Below are 13,821 nucleotides of genomic sequence, written 5' to 3' on the forward strand. Positions count from 1 at the left end.
TTCGTAAGGCGATCTCATTAGTTTTGGGACGCAAATGATGAATCCTGAACGTTTAGGAATTTTTAGCATCCTTAATTAAGTATGTAAAAGGGAAAGTTTGGAAACCTTGTGTATTCGTACGCATTTTGCAAGTACGTGCATATAGCACAAACTTTACTATATACTATCGCACTACACGTCTCTCTCGATATATACTTGCAGACTGTGCTACTCCCTCCGTCCAGGTCAATAAGTCATCTTTGGTTGTGCACCTTGACCAAGAAGGAGGGAAGACTTATACACCTGGATGGAGGGAGTACTACTATTACTTATGTACGTGCAAATGCACGTTTTAACATTACGATGCGGTTTTTGTAAAAGTAGAAAAACAGCACTAGTCAAGCTTGTGAAACGATTCAATGCAAAACAAATGCAAAAATGCTCATTTGATTGTTTACTTTTAGCTTCCTTCTCTGTGGTTATTTCTCTGTTGTACTTTGTACGGAGTATCTCACTGGTTGGAAAGGCAAACCGCTTCCTACACCCTGTATCGAATTTTTTGCCTAACAAGTTGTGTCGTGCAATTGGAATTCCAACTTGAGTACTACTACTAGTAGGAGTACCAGGGGCTAGTTCTTTTAGGCTTCTAGATTAGTAATCCCATAACTACTAATGAAATGGTCCCCATTGTAATCTGTGTCAAATTTTGATCATAAATTTAACTAATGAAATGTTAGTGCATGTCACATGCACTACTCCATCCGTCTAGGTGAGTAAGTCATCTTAGGCTGTGCACCGTGACCAAGGAGGAGGAGAAAACGAGAAACGTTAATGTTTATTTGCTAATTAATAGTATTGCATGCAATGAACTAACCACTGCATGTCGTGTTTGATATCTCAAGTCATTAAAAGCATTGTAACATCCCAAAATTCTAAATTTTGGAATGTTATATAAATAGATAGATTTGAGTGATTGCTTATGTGTGGTTACTATTGCTTGCTTACGATAGATTGAACGGAGTGTGACGAGAAGAATTATCAAGAGTTTTGAGTGTGAATCATCTTCATCAACAGTACACGCAAGTTCATACTTTGATCATATCCCTTTCATACCCAGTTTTTATGCATTAGTTTCACCCTCAAACATTGCATGGTTAGGAATTGATAACATGTGGGTATTGGGAAGTAGATGAGGTAGTACCTATTCACCTGATTATTATCAAACCCTTAGGAGTTACTTCTACGTTGCTTATTATGTTATGCTATGCTATGCTCGTAGACGTGCATTGGGTTTGAGTGTATTCATGACAGATGTGAGATTGTTAATTAATGGTTCAACTTAAGGTGGCAACTTTAATACACATCTGGGTGGATTGAGGCACCTAGGGTATCCAGTGATTGCCTGTATTTTTGGAAATCCCGGGGTACCGTGTGATTTTCCTATGGACTGCCACCCAGGCTCAAAGGGATCATAAGATTATTCATGCTAGAAACTTCCATGTGCAGCCACAAGCTATTATGGGCTCTAGCATAGTTGAGTTAGTTGCGTGAAGCTCTTGAAGAGATAGACTAGCAGGTAGTGGGTTGTAGGTGGTGTAGTCTATCCGGAGTAGAGAGTTAATGCTTCTGAAAGACTGTGTCTCGGTCATCCGTTTCTCAAACACCCAGCAGTGCGAGAAATTAAACGGATGAGATCGAGTCTTGTGGGGAAAAGTGTGCAAACCTCTGCAGAGTGTACAAACTAATCATGGTTAGCCGTGTCCCCGGTTATGGACATCTTGAGTATCAGGTTCTTGGATTATCATATTGATCTCATCACGTTACTTAAATAATTTGTTGGGTTATTGATGTTAATTTGGGATTGAGTTGGAGGAACCTTCTCAATATTTTCAACCAACTTTGTAGTTAAATAAATTATATTCCTTTGCAGTAGGGAAAAATTGGCTTTTCACAAAAACATTATAACCATAGAGCCTTTCCACCAGCCAAATATGCATGTAGTGATAGCCTTTATTCATCATTATCCTATGGTGTGAATTTGCCAGTACATTCAATGTACTGACCCTTTGTGGCTGCAACGTCTCATGTTGCAGGATTCTTACGACGAGTAAGTGATACGTTAGGGTTATGATTTCTACACTCAACTTTGCCGTTGGTGTTGATGGGAATCCACAACCTTTGTTACTTCCGCTATTTGGATTGAGGTAATAGTATTTATGTTATTTTATACATGTGATTTACCTCTGTTATAAATCCTCGAGTATTGTGTGTGTTAGCATACCGATCCAGGGATGACACTTAAGCATAGAGACTTGACCGTCTGAGGTTGGGTCGCTACAAGCATGCACACTCCTTATCTCTTATTGGTTGATATGTCCAGAAACAAGAAACGAGGTAGAAGTTAATGCATCGCGCCTAAGTGTTTTGGGATTATTTGGTTTTCGTAAGATGACTTACACACCTAGACAGAGGGATTACAACGGTGAGGAATAAACCAGTTAAATCTTTGGTCAAAATTTAGCACAAATTACAATGGTGAGGAATAAACCAGGACGGAGTAGTAGTTTAGAAGCCCAAATAAATGAGTAGTACTCTCCACTGTGACTAGTCTTGTGGGAAAAGCTGGGGAAGCCGCCAAAAGAACTGGCCCTAGGAGTAGTAGCTAGGGATCGAGTGTGCGAGATGAACCGGAGAAAGTAAATGCAGAGAGATGAAATGCAAAAAAGACGGAGGGATGTGATGGTTACTTGTCCGTTTATTTTACCAGGCCACTTATTACTGGGAGTGGTTGGGTTTTGTGATATGACGGCTTTACTGCCGCGCCACGAGCGGGGCGAGAGGTGAGACTCCCGTGCAGTGCGGCCCTCTACACTTGTACTACATCGGTCGTGGTTTATTAGTCCCCCTTTGAATTTGACTGAAGATTTAACTGACAAAATGTTAGTGCATGTCAACAAAAACTATATCGTTGGATTCGTATTTGAACATGGTTTTGAATGATATAATTTTAGGTGACATGCATCAACATTTATCATACTATATATAATGTTAGTTCAATTTTTGGTCGTACTAATCTATAGTAGTAAGGTGCCCGTGTGTTGCACCGAAGAGTGAAATGCATTGATCGGGGAGTTGTTTATTTTGACAAAGGATGTGGGGGTCATCTCATGTGTAACGGGTATCGGTAGGTTTCTTCGGATATTATTTCATCTCTAGAGCTCACAAACATCCGGGTGAAATAGATAAAAAGGTATCTTTTGCAAACAAAAGCGTTCAACTGTTCAACCTGCATCCAAAACTTGTGAAGAAATAACACTTATTGTGCTTTGCAAGAAATGATCTTTAAGAATTAGTTTTTGAGTATCGATTGTTATACATGTTGGCTACAGATGACATGGCATTTTCTTATAGTCAACAGTTGGCTATACTATTAAGTAATATTAACCATGCCCTTATACACCTAGACGGAGGGATTAGATCAGGATGACTTGCAAGCGGGCAGAGGAGATGTAAGAAATGGTTCATCGTAAGTCTTTCACCAGTACTGTAGTAAAAATTCATACATGGAAGATTCTAGACTAAACCATAAACGGATACACTTTTATTCATGCGCGATACTCCAATAGAGCAAGATCCTGCATGGAAGTCTCCACATGCTTAGACAACGGATTACATTGAGCGATTTCGAACAGGAAGGACAGAAACACATACGGTGCAACGGGAGCAGCACCGTTGGCGTTGAGCTTGTCGCCCATGTCCAAACACCATGTAGACACGGTCTTTGAGCATGGTTCGTAGTCGTTCCACGCTCGGGCATTGAAGTTTGTAACTATTTTAGATTAGAATATAAGACTCCTCCGGTGCTAGTAGTAGAGCAGAGTCCTACTCTACTACTCTACTCAAGCAAGTTAGGGCATAGCACTGTAGGGAGTACCAGTACTGTAATCACTCAAGCAAGTTGTCTGGCATTGATATGACCCTACGCTGCTGGTATGTGTCTCATAAGTCAAGCGGCATGCTGTAGTCATCATCACCTGTCCACTTCCCACAGCACATATTCGCTTCTCCATCTTTGTCCGCACATAATCTCGTCCAATCTTCCATCCCCGCTAAGGCGCCTCCCCCCCCTCGTCCGAAACCCAAGCACTAACAATGGCAGAACCGAGCAGCGTCCGCCGAAAGAGTGGCTGGAATTCGCTCCCCACATAGGTAATCAAGCTCATTGTTTCGCGTGTGGATAATCTCAGTACCATGCCGCTCGCCGCGTGCTCGTCGGGGCTGTACCATTTACTCAAAGCCCTCGGGCCGGAACTTTTTAAGCCAGCTCCTTGCTTGCTGATGCCGCCTGATCTTCAGAAATAGCGTGTCACGTATCATAACGATCGTAAGGTGGCGAGCATCAACCCCCTTGACTGCGATCCGATCCCCGTCAGCCTCAACTACATTAACGGTATGTACTGGGTCGGCATGAACACGTCTTGGATGGTGCTCGTCGACGGTCGCGACAGCTGGATGCTCGTGGAGGTCTACACCCGGCGATTGATCCCCCTTCCTTCGATTAACACTACACTGCTTTGGCACCGTGGCCCAGAATACTTGGAATCTTACAGTAGCCAACATGATACCAAGTTTGATTTGATCAAGGTTGTAATCTGCCAAGTGCCCACTAGATCCGCGAATTATAAAGACTTCGGGCTAATTGCGTTCTTCAACCACGGTCTCACCTATCTGACAGGTCACTGCGGTAAGTGGATAAATCTGCACGTCCATCGCAGGATCATACATCCTCCATGGTTCTCTGATGCCATTGAACACAAGGGCTTCATTTACGTTGTCGACTCCTTCTATGGCTGGATGTATTGCTGGCCTACTCCAATCATCGCTACAAATGACTGTTATAGCAGTATGTTACTTTCCTATGATATCATGATGGCTCGCTTATATTATTGTCAACATTTGCTGAAAAAATATTCATGCTCATAACATGCTGTTCTTAAGATTGACTAAATCAAGAGCCCTTTTTTATTTGACTCCAACTTGATATGATGTTGTAGGTCGCCTGGTGTCCCTACCCTTCCTAATCCCAGAACCTTTCAAAGAAAAGCGGCATGGCAGTTGCAGGTGGTTCCTGGCTCGATCAGACGACGACGAAAGATTGATGATCGTTCGCACGTACCGGACGTGTTGTTTTGCGGAATACAATCACAGTCACTGTAAGGTCTTTGAGCAGGATCCCAGCTTCTCTGGGCCTTCAGGAATTTTTGACTGGAGGCTGCTAAGTAGCCTTGGTACACGCTCTCTATTTGTCGGACTAAATTATCCGATTAACCAGGAGATAACCGACGGCAAGGATCATGATGGCAGCGCGGTTTCGTTCATCAGGCAAAATTGTGTGTACACAGCGTACCATGCGTCTCTGCATGCACCATACCCTGATATGTGCCGCCACGCTCTGCAGCCCAAAGTAGGAGAGAGGGTCGCAAGTATCAGACTTCGACCTGCTGGCTGGAGTTTCCCCCGTCAGGCACCCATCTGGTTCAAGCCGTTAGCCAATCTCCACAGCTTAATAAATAGTAACGTCTGACTGAGCCAGTTAGTTAGATGCGTACACTTGGTCTAGTAGGATCTTTATTTAGTTTGATGCATACACTTATTCTTTTTTGGTAGCCCTTTTGTAATGATGGATGATGTTTGGTTTGGAAGAGAGAGCTGCGTCTTCACTCTTCTGACCTGCTTACTGCTTCTGTTGCACCCCCAGCCCTTGTTGCTACTGCTGCTGTTTTCAATGTACAATCAGCAGTATATTTTGTCTGTTGGTTGAATAAATGTGTTGTTAGAACGACAAACACAATGTTTTGGAAGTCGTTGCACGGTTCGATACTTTAGTGCCCCGTACCATACGTAGCGCATACTATTTTTCATATGGAACACATTTTCCACATGTTGATAACATGCAGCCCACTGATGAAGGCCCAATAGAGAAGCCCATAATTAACTGGAAGGGAGGCTCTCACATGAATCCGGCCCAGGTACATGCTCATGGTCCCCTAAACATAAATAAATAAATAAAGCTAAATGCTCATGCACCAGTTCTTTCGGAAAATAGGTAGCCCAGTATTTCTTTTTGAAGAATACCCAAGCTAGGCCTATTTGTTTTCTCCGAATTACTGGGCTGCAAATCTTTCAAGACGAGGAGGGATGCATTCCGGCCTGGCTTAATAGTATGGTCAATGTCTGTTAAAAGTAATATCAAAAGGGGTTGAAAATTCCAAAAAAATTATAGCAAATGGGATATAAATTTCTTTTTTTGTTTTTGTTCTTCACTGATATCTTATACATATTTCATTGGATTTAACATGACATAGTACTAATTTATTTTTAAATTTGTTTTAGTATGGCTATTAATTTTTGGATTAAGAATATTTCGTTCCCTAGCAAAAATTTGCGAATTTTCAAAATTTCCCACATATTTAGTTAATTTTTTGACCCTGGTACTGACCAAAAAATGGCCAGCAATTCTAAAAATGGAAAACGCGCTGCAATAAATTCCATATGAATTAGAAAATGAGTAAGAATTATAAAAATAATAGCAAATGGGCTGTACACGCCACAGATTTTGAGGCTAACTTGTTTACGCAAGGCTTTGTCAGTGAACACACGATTCTAGCAGCAGTGACTGTGGGATGTCCATCCAACGGCCGACGTGCTTCTTCAATCTCTGATCTTCCTGCTCCAGCCGCCTAAACTAGCGCCGGCGGGACTGCCTGCTCCCTCCTCTTGTGGCCCGCTGTGATGCCGCGCAGGCTTCCCCGGCCCACCCTACTCCCTCCGCTGGCCTGGCCGCACGCAATCAACTGCCTCCTTATTACGCGAAAAAAAATGATTCCTACCACTGACATCTGGGGCGCACCGGTTGGGAGGCTGAACTGTGGTCCTACTAAGTTGACTCGTACGCAGGGCTTGTCAACTTAGTCAACAAACGATTCTAGCAGCAGTAACCGTTGGATTTGAATCGAACGGTCTTGCTGCTTCTTCAATCGCTGCTCTTCTTGCACTAGCCGCCCAAACCAGCGCCGGGGAGACCGCCTGCTTCTGCCTCCAGTGGCCGGCTGTGCTGTCGTTGAGGCCTCATCGCCCCCTACTACTCCCACCGCTAGCCAGGCCCTACGGCGACGGCAGGCTCACACCGCAGCCGAACCAATGAATCTCTCGTACTCCTCTCCGTGTGGGCATCCACTGCCGCGTCTTCCCCGGCTCCGCGTCGTCCCCTTCCTAGGCCTCGCCGTCGTCCACCGCCTTGGTGCTCTCGGCGCGGCGTAGTCAACGTGGTCAATGAAATTCCATCAGAAGAGTATTGTACGTGGAGAGGCTGACAGCTGGGTCCACGGCCACAACCCAGTTTTTTTGTGATTCGCCAAGTAAGTCGCTTTGTCAGGCCTGTTGGGCTGCAAATCTTTCAAGACGAGGGGAGCTTTCATTCGGCTGGCCGAGAAAATGGCCCATCAGTAGAAATGGGTTGTACATTTTTAAAACACATCAAACCGGCAATTAGTTTCAAATATCTTTTTTTTCATTTCGAGATTTTAAATTACATTAATTTTTATGCGTGGAGAATTTGTTGGATTTTATATTGATATACATTTATTTTTAAAATCAGTTTGAATGTGAGTCGAAATTTCGGGATTAAAAACGGTTCGGACCGCACCAAAATATTCAAAAATTCGTATAATTTTTTAACCGTGGCCACAATATGGGCTGTAATGCTAACAAAAAGAATATGGGCTCCAAAAAAACCTTAATAATTAGCAAATGGGCTGTAAATTATTAGAAATAATGGCAGATGGGATGTATGCTATTTTCCACAGATTTGAGGCTTTCCTAAAAAAAGGTTGACGCACAAGCAGTGATTGTTGGATGGCCATCCAACGGCCGTCGTGCTTCTTCAATCTCTACTCTTCCTGCTCCAGCCGCTCAAACAAGCGCCGGCGGGACTGCCTGCTCCCTCCTCCCCGCGTCCGGCTCTGCTGCCGCGCAGGCCTCACCGCCCCACCGTACTCCCATCGTTGGCCTAGCCATCCCTCTACTCACCCACACCTGCTGTTATTCTCCGTCGACGGCAGACGAACCAGTAAACCCTCGTACAGTCGTACTCCCCTCCGCGTGGGAAACAACTGCCGAGTCTTCCCTGCCTCCGTGCCGTTCCCTTCCTAGGCCTCGCCGTCGTCCACCGCCCTAGTGCTCTCGGCGCGGCCTGGTCAACGTGGTCAACGACCGACATGCATCTGAAGTGGACTGTACGTGGAGAGGCCGACAGCTGGGTCCACGGCCGCACGGAAGGAAATGCCTCCTTATTACACGCAAAATAATGATTCCTCCACCTGACATCAGGGACCCATCGAAAGGGCCTCTGTATTTCGCGAAAAAAGCGTTACCGCCGCTGACAGCTCGGGCCCACCAGCTATATCTTCGCACGCAAGGAAGTGCCTCCTTATTACGCACAAAAAAATGAATACTCCCCCTTTAGCTGGGACCCAGTATAGTGGCAGGCTGACTTGTGGGCCTACTAAGTTGACGGGGACGGAGGGCTTTGTCAACTTAGTCAATATGCACGATTCTAGCTCCAGTGACCGTACGATGTCCATCCAACGGCCGTAGTGCTTCTTCAACCTCTGGTATTCTTGCTCCAGCCGCCCAAACCAGCGCCGGTCATGCCTCGTGCTCCCGCCTCCCGTGGCTGGCTGCGATGTGGCGGAGGCCTCACCACCCCCTACTACTCCCACCACTGGCCATGCCATCCCTCTACTCACCCACACCCCCTGTTGTTCTGCGGCGATGGCAGCCTCACACCGCAGCGAACCAGTGAACCCTCGTACTCCTCTATGCGTGGGCATCCACTGCCGCGTCTTCCTCGGCTCCACGTCGTCCCCTTCCTAGGCCTCGCTGTCGTCCACCGCCCTGGTGCTCTCGGTGCGGCGTGGTCAACATGGTCAAGGAACGGCTTCCATCGGACGTGGATTGTACATGGAGAGGCTGACAGCTGGGTCCACGGCCGCAGCAAGGAAGTGCCTCCTTATTACATGCAAAATAATTATTCCTCCACCTGACAGCGGGGACCCACTGGACGGGCCACCGTATTTCGCGAAAAAACGTTTCCCCCCTGACTGCTGGGACCCACCAGCTACATCTTCGCACACAAGGAAGTGCCTGACAGTCGGGACCCACCTGGTCGAAGCATACGTAGCGTTGTCATTCTGGTCGCGAACGTGTACGTACATATATACTGGTGGATGTAGAGGCGCGCACGTGTCATAGTAGAGGCACGCACGTAGCATGTACACGTACATACAGCGGCCAGGGTGCAAGAAAGAAAATACGGCCATGTATGTGTATATACGGGCGGGGTCTCGAACGCCTACTCACGCATACGTACGGCCAGGGCTCGTGTACATGGCTGGGTCGAAACGGAGAAACAGCGTCGTCGTCGTGTTCATGGGGAGGCAACGGAATGCATCGTGTTCATGGGGAGGCAACGGAGTGTGTCGTGTTCATCGGGAGGCAACGGAATGCGTGGGAGCCAACCGGCTGGGTCGGAACGGAATGCGTGGTCGTGTTCATCGGGAGGGCTTGGACGGAACAGGCGATGGAAACGAGGCCTGGCGTACCGCAAAACGGAGGAAACAGACCTCCTACGTTCGGAATGGGGTCTTGTTGATCGGGAGGGGTGTGGCGTACCGCAAAACGAAGGAAACAGACCTCCTGCGGTCGAAACGGGGGTCCTGTTGATCGGGAGGGATGTGGCGTACCGCAAAACGGACAAAACGGACCTCCTATGGTCGAAACGGGAGTCCTGTTGATCATGAGGGGTGTGGCGTACCGCAAAACGGACGAAACGGACCTCCTACGGTCGAAACAGGGGTCCTGTCCATCGGGAGGGGTGTGGCGTACCGCAAAACGGGACTCCATGACATACTGTTCATCTCCACCGTCGACCTCCTCCAACCTCCACGGGCTCCTGTTCATCCAACCTCCACCGCGTGCTACTCCACCGGCTACTGTTCAACCACCCCTCCACGGGCACCCCTCCATCGTCTACTATTCATCCAGCCCTCCACACCACAGGGTCCTGTTCAACCACCCCTCCACGGGCACCCCTCCACCGTCTACTGTTCATCCAACCCTCCACCACACCACGGGGTCCTGTTCATCCAGAGGCAACGCCACCGCTCACTGTTCATCCAACCCCCCTCCCCCCGCAACGCTCACTGTTCATCCAATCGATCGGCTTCAGTTAGCAGCAGTAGCGAAGGAATCGCTCGATCGGGTTCAGTTAACAGCCATCGATCGATCGATCGGGTTCAGTAACGCGTAGCCTGCAGTGCAATCGGTCGGGTTCAGTTAGAGCCCAGCGCCTCGCTCGGGTTCAGTTAGAGCCAATGCCTCGCACACATGCACGTACGTGTACGAGAGAAACGTGCATCGCTCGGCCCCCGACCTCCCACCGTATTTTCCTCGCCCTCGCTTCTACCACGGTTTTTCCGTCATGGATGGCCCAAAGAATGTCATGCAGCTGCGTCTCCGGCCTGCCCAGGACGAAAAGCCCATTTTCTGTCATGATTTTTTGTCATAGAAGTAGGAGCCCACCACATCTATGATGATACCGGGTTTTTTCACAATTATCATCATAGAAGTGTCATATGTATGACAGAAAAAAATTTCGTTCGGCCCAAAATGTCACGGATGTGTCTATTTTTTGTAGTGTATGTCTTGACTTGTGCGTAGATCTCCCCGGCAACGGCGCCAGAAATCCTTCTTGCTACCTCTTGAGCATGCGTTGGTTTTCCCTTGTAGAGGAAAGGGTGATGCAGCAAAGTAGCATAAGTATTTCCCTCAGTTTTTGAGAATCAAGGTATCAATCCAGTATGAGATTACACGCAAGTCCCTCGTACGTGCACAAACAAACAAGAACTCATAACCAACGCGATAAAGGGGTTGCCAATCCCTTCACGGTCACTTACGAAAGTGAGATCTGATAGAGATAATAAGATAAATATTTTTGGTATTTTTGTTGTATAGATTGGAAAATAAAGATAGCAAAACAAACGACGACATATATGGCTAGTTGACGGGAGATTAATAATGAGAAGAGACCCGGGGGCCATAGGTTTCACTAGTGGCTTCTCTCAAGATAGCAAATTCTATGGTGGGTGAACAAATTACTATCAAGCAATTGATAGAAAAGCAAATAATTATGAGAATATCTAGGCATGATCATGTATATAGGCATCACGTCCACGACAAGTAGACCAAAATGATTCTGCATCTACTACTATTACTCCACACATCGACCGCTATCCAGCATGCATCTAGAGTATTAAGTTCATAAGAACAAAGTAACGCATTAGGCAAGATGACATGATGTAGAGGGATAAACTCAAGCAATATGATATAAACCCCATCTTTTTATCCTCGATGGCAACAATACAATACGTGCCTTGCTGCCCCTACTGTCATTGGGAAAGGACACCGCAAGATTGAACCCAAAGCTAAGCACTTCTCCCATTGCAAGAAAGATCAATCTAGTAGGCCAAACCAAACTGATAATTTGAAAAGACTTGCAAAGATATTAAATCATGCATAAAAGAATTCATAGAAGAATCAAATATTGTTCATAGATAATCTTGATCTTAAACCCACAATTCATTGGATCTTGACAAACACACCGCAAAAAGTATTACATCGAATAGATCTCCAAGAGAATTGAGGAGAACTTTGTATTGAGATCCAAAGAGAGAGAAGAAGCCATCTAGTTAATAACTATGGACCCGAAGGTCTGTGGTAAACTACTCACACATCATCAGAGAGGCTATGGTGTTGATGTAGAAGCCCTCCGTGATCGATTCCCCCTCCGGCGGAGCGCCTAAAAAGGCCCCAAGATGGGATCTCACGGGTACAAAAGGTTGCGGCGGTGGAAATAGGGTTTTGTGGTGCTCCTGGATGTTTTCAGGGTATATGGATATATATATAGGAGGAAGAAGTAGGTCGGTGGAGCTGCGAGGGGCCCACCAGGGTGGGGGCGCACCCTCCTGCCTCATGGCCTCCTCGCTTCTTTCTTGACGTCCACTCCAAGTCCCCTGGATCACTTTTGTTCCAAAAATAACTCTCCCGAAGGTTTCATTCCGTTTGATATTCCTTTTCTGTGAAACACTGAAATAGGCAAAAAAACAGCAATTTGCACTGGGCCTTTGGTTAGTTGGTTAGTCCCAAAAATAATATAAAATGGTATATTAAAGCGCATTAAACATCCAAAACAGATAATATAATAGCATGGAACAATCAAAAATTATAGATACATTGGAGACGTATCAGGGGGCGCGAAGAGGAGCCTGGGGCGCCGACCATGATGGAAGGCTTTGTTTGTGGCTAGACTTGGCTGTTTTCCTTCTGCACAATGTGAGATGATATTTGGAGATCCATATCTCCTTATATAGATGCCATCCGAGCGTGGTGAAGGGATTATTTGCGAAAAAGCATGGACCATTCGTATTCGTCCGGCGCACGAAGGGGGTGATCGTAAAAGCCATCGAGGCTATCGCCGGATTATCATTGGTCCGGATTATAATGAAGAACCCGCCTTGCAAAGCCGAAGACCTGGGCCGAATATTACATCGTCATTGAAGGCAAGTTCGGGGGCTACTGAGGGAGTCCTGGATTATGGGGTCCTCAGGTGTCCGGCCTGTGTAGCATGGGTTGGACTGATGGGCCATGAAGATACAAGGTAGAAGGCCTTCCCCCGTGTCCGGGTGGGACTCTCCTTTGTGTGGATGGCAAGCTTAACGTCCGGATGTGTAGTTTCCTTTCTCTGTAAACCGTCTCTGTACAACCCTAGGCCCCTCCGGTGTCTATATAAACCGGAGGGTTTAGTCCATAGAGGCTATCATAAATCATATAGGCTAGACATCTAGGGTTCAGCCATTATGATATCGAGGTAGATTGACTCTTGTAAACCCCTATACTCATCAAAGTCAATCAAGCAGGACGTAGGGTATTACCTCCATTAAGAGGGCCCGAACCTGGGTAAACATCGTGTCCCCCTTGTCTCTTGTTACCTTCGATGCCCAGACGCACAGTTTGGGACCCCCTACCCGAGATCGGCCGGTTTTGACACCGACAGTCGGCCTAACTAAACCAAAGATTCGAAGAAGAAATATGAGGCTCTAAGTAATCATGCATATAAGAGATCAAAAGACTCAAATAACTTTCATGGATAAAAACATATATCAGATCATAAACTCAAAGTTCATCGGATCCCAACAAACACACCACAAAAAGAGTTACATCAAATAGATCTCCAAGAGACCATTGTATTGAGAATCAAAAGAGAGAGGAAGCCATCTAGCTACTAACTACAGACCGTATGTCTACAAACTACTCACGCATCATCGGAGAGGCACCAATGAGGATGATGAACCCCTCCGTGATGGTGTCTAGATTGGATCTGGTGGTTCTGGAACTTGCGGCAGCTGGAATTGATTTTCATCGACTGCCCTAGGGTTTTTGGAATATTGAGGTATTTATAGAGCAAAGAGGCGGTGCGGGAGGGCACAACCCACCTGGGCGCGCGCTGGTGGGTTGTGCTCCCCTCGGAGCCCCCCTTTGGTACTTCTTTGGCCCAACAGGTGTCTTCTGGTCCAGAAAAAATCTCCAAAAGGTTTCGCTACGTTTGGACTCTGTTTGGTATTGATTTTCTGTGAAGTAAAAACAAGGAAAAATAGCAACTGGCACTGGGCACTATGTTAATAGGTTAGTCCCAAAAAATGATATAAAGTTGCTATAAAATGATAG

Source organism: Triticum urartu, chromosome 4A (assembly GCF_056163025.1).
Source record: "Triticum urartu cultivar PI428250 chromosome 4A, HENAU_Tu73, whole genome shotgun sequence".
In the NCBI taxonomy this organism is placed as follows: domain Eukaryota; kingdom Viridiplantae; phylum Streptophyta; class Magnoliopsida; order Poales; family Poaceae; genus Triticum; species Triticum urartu.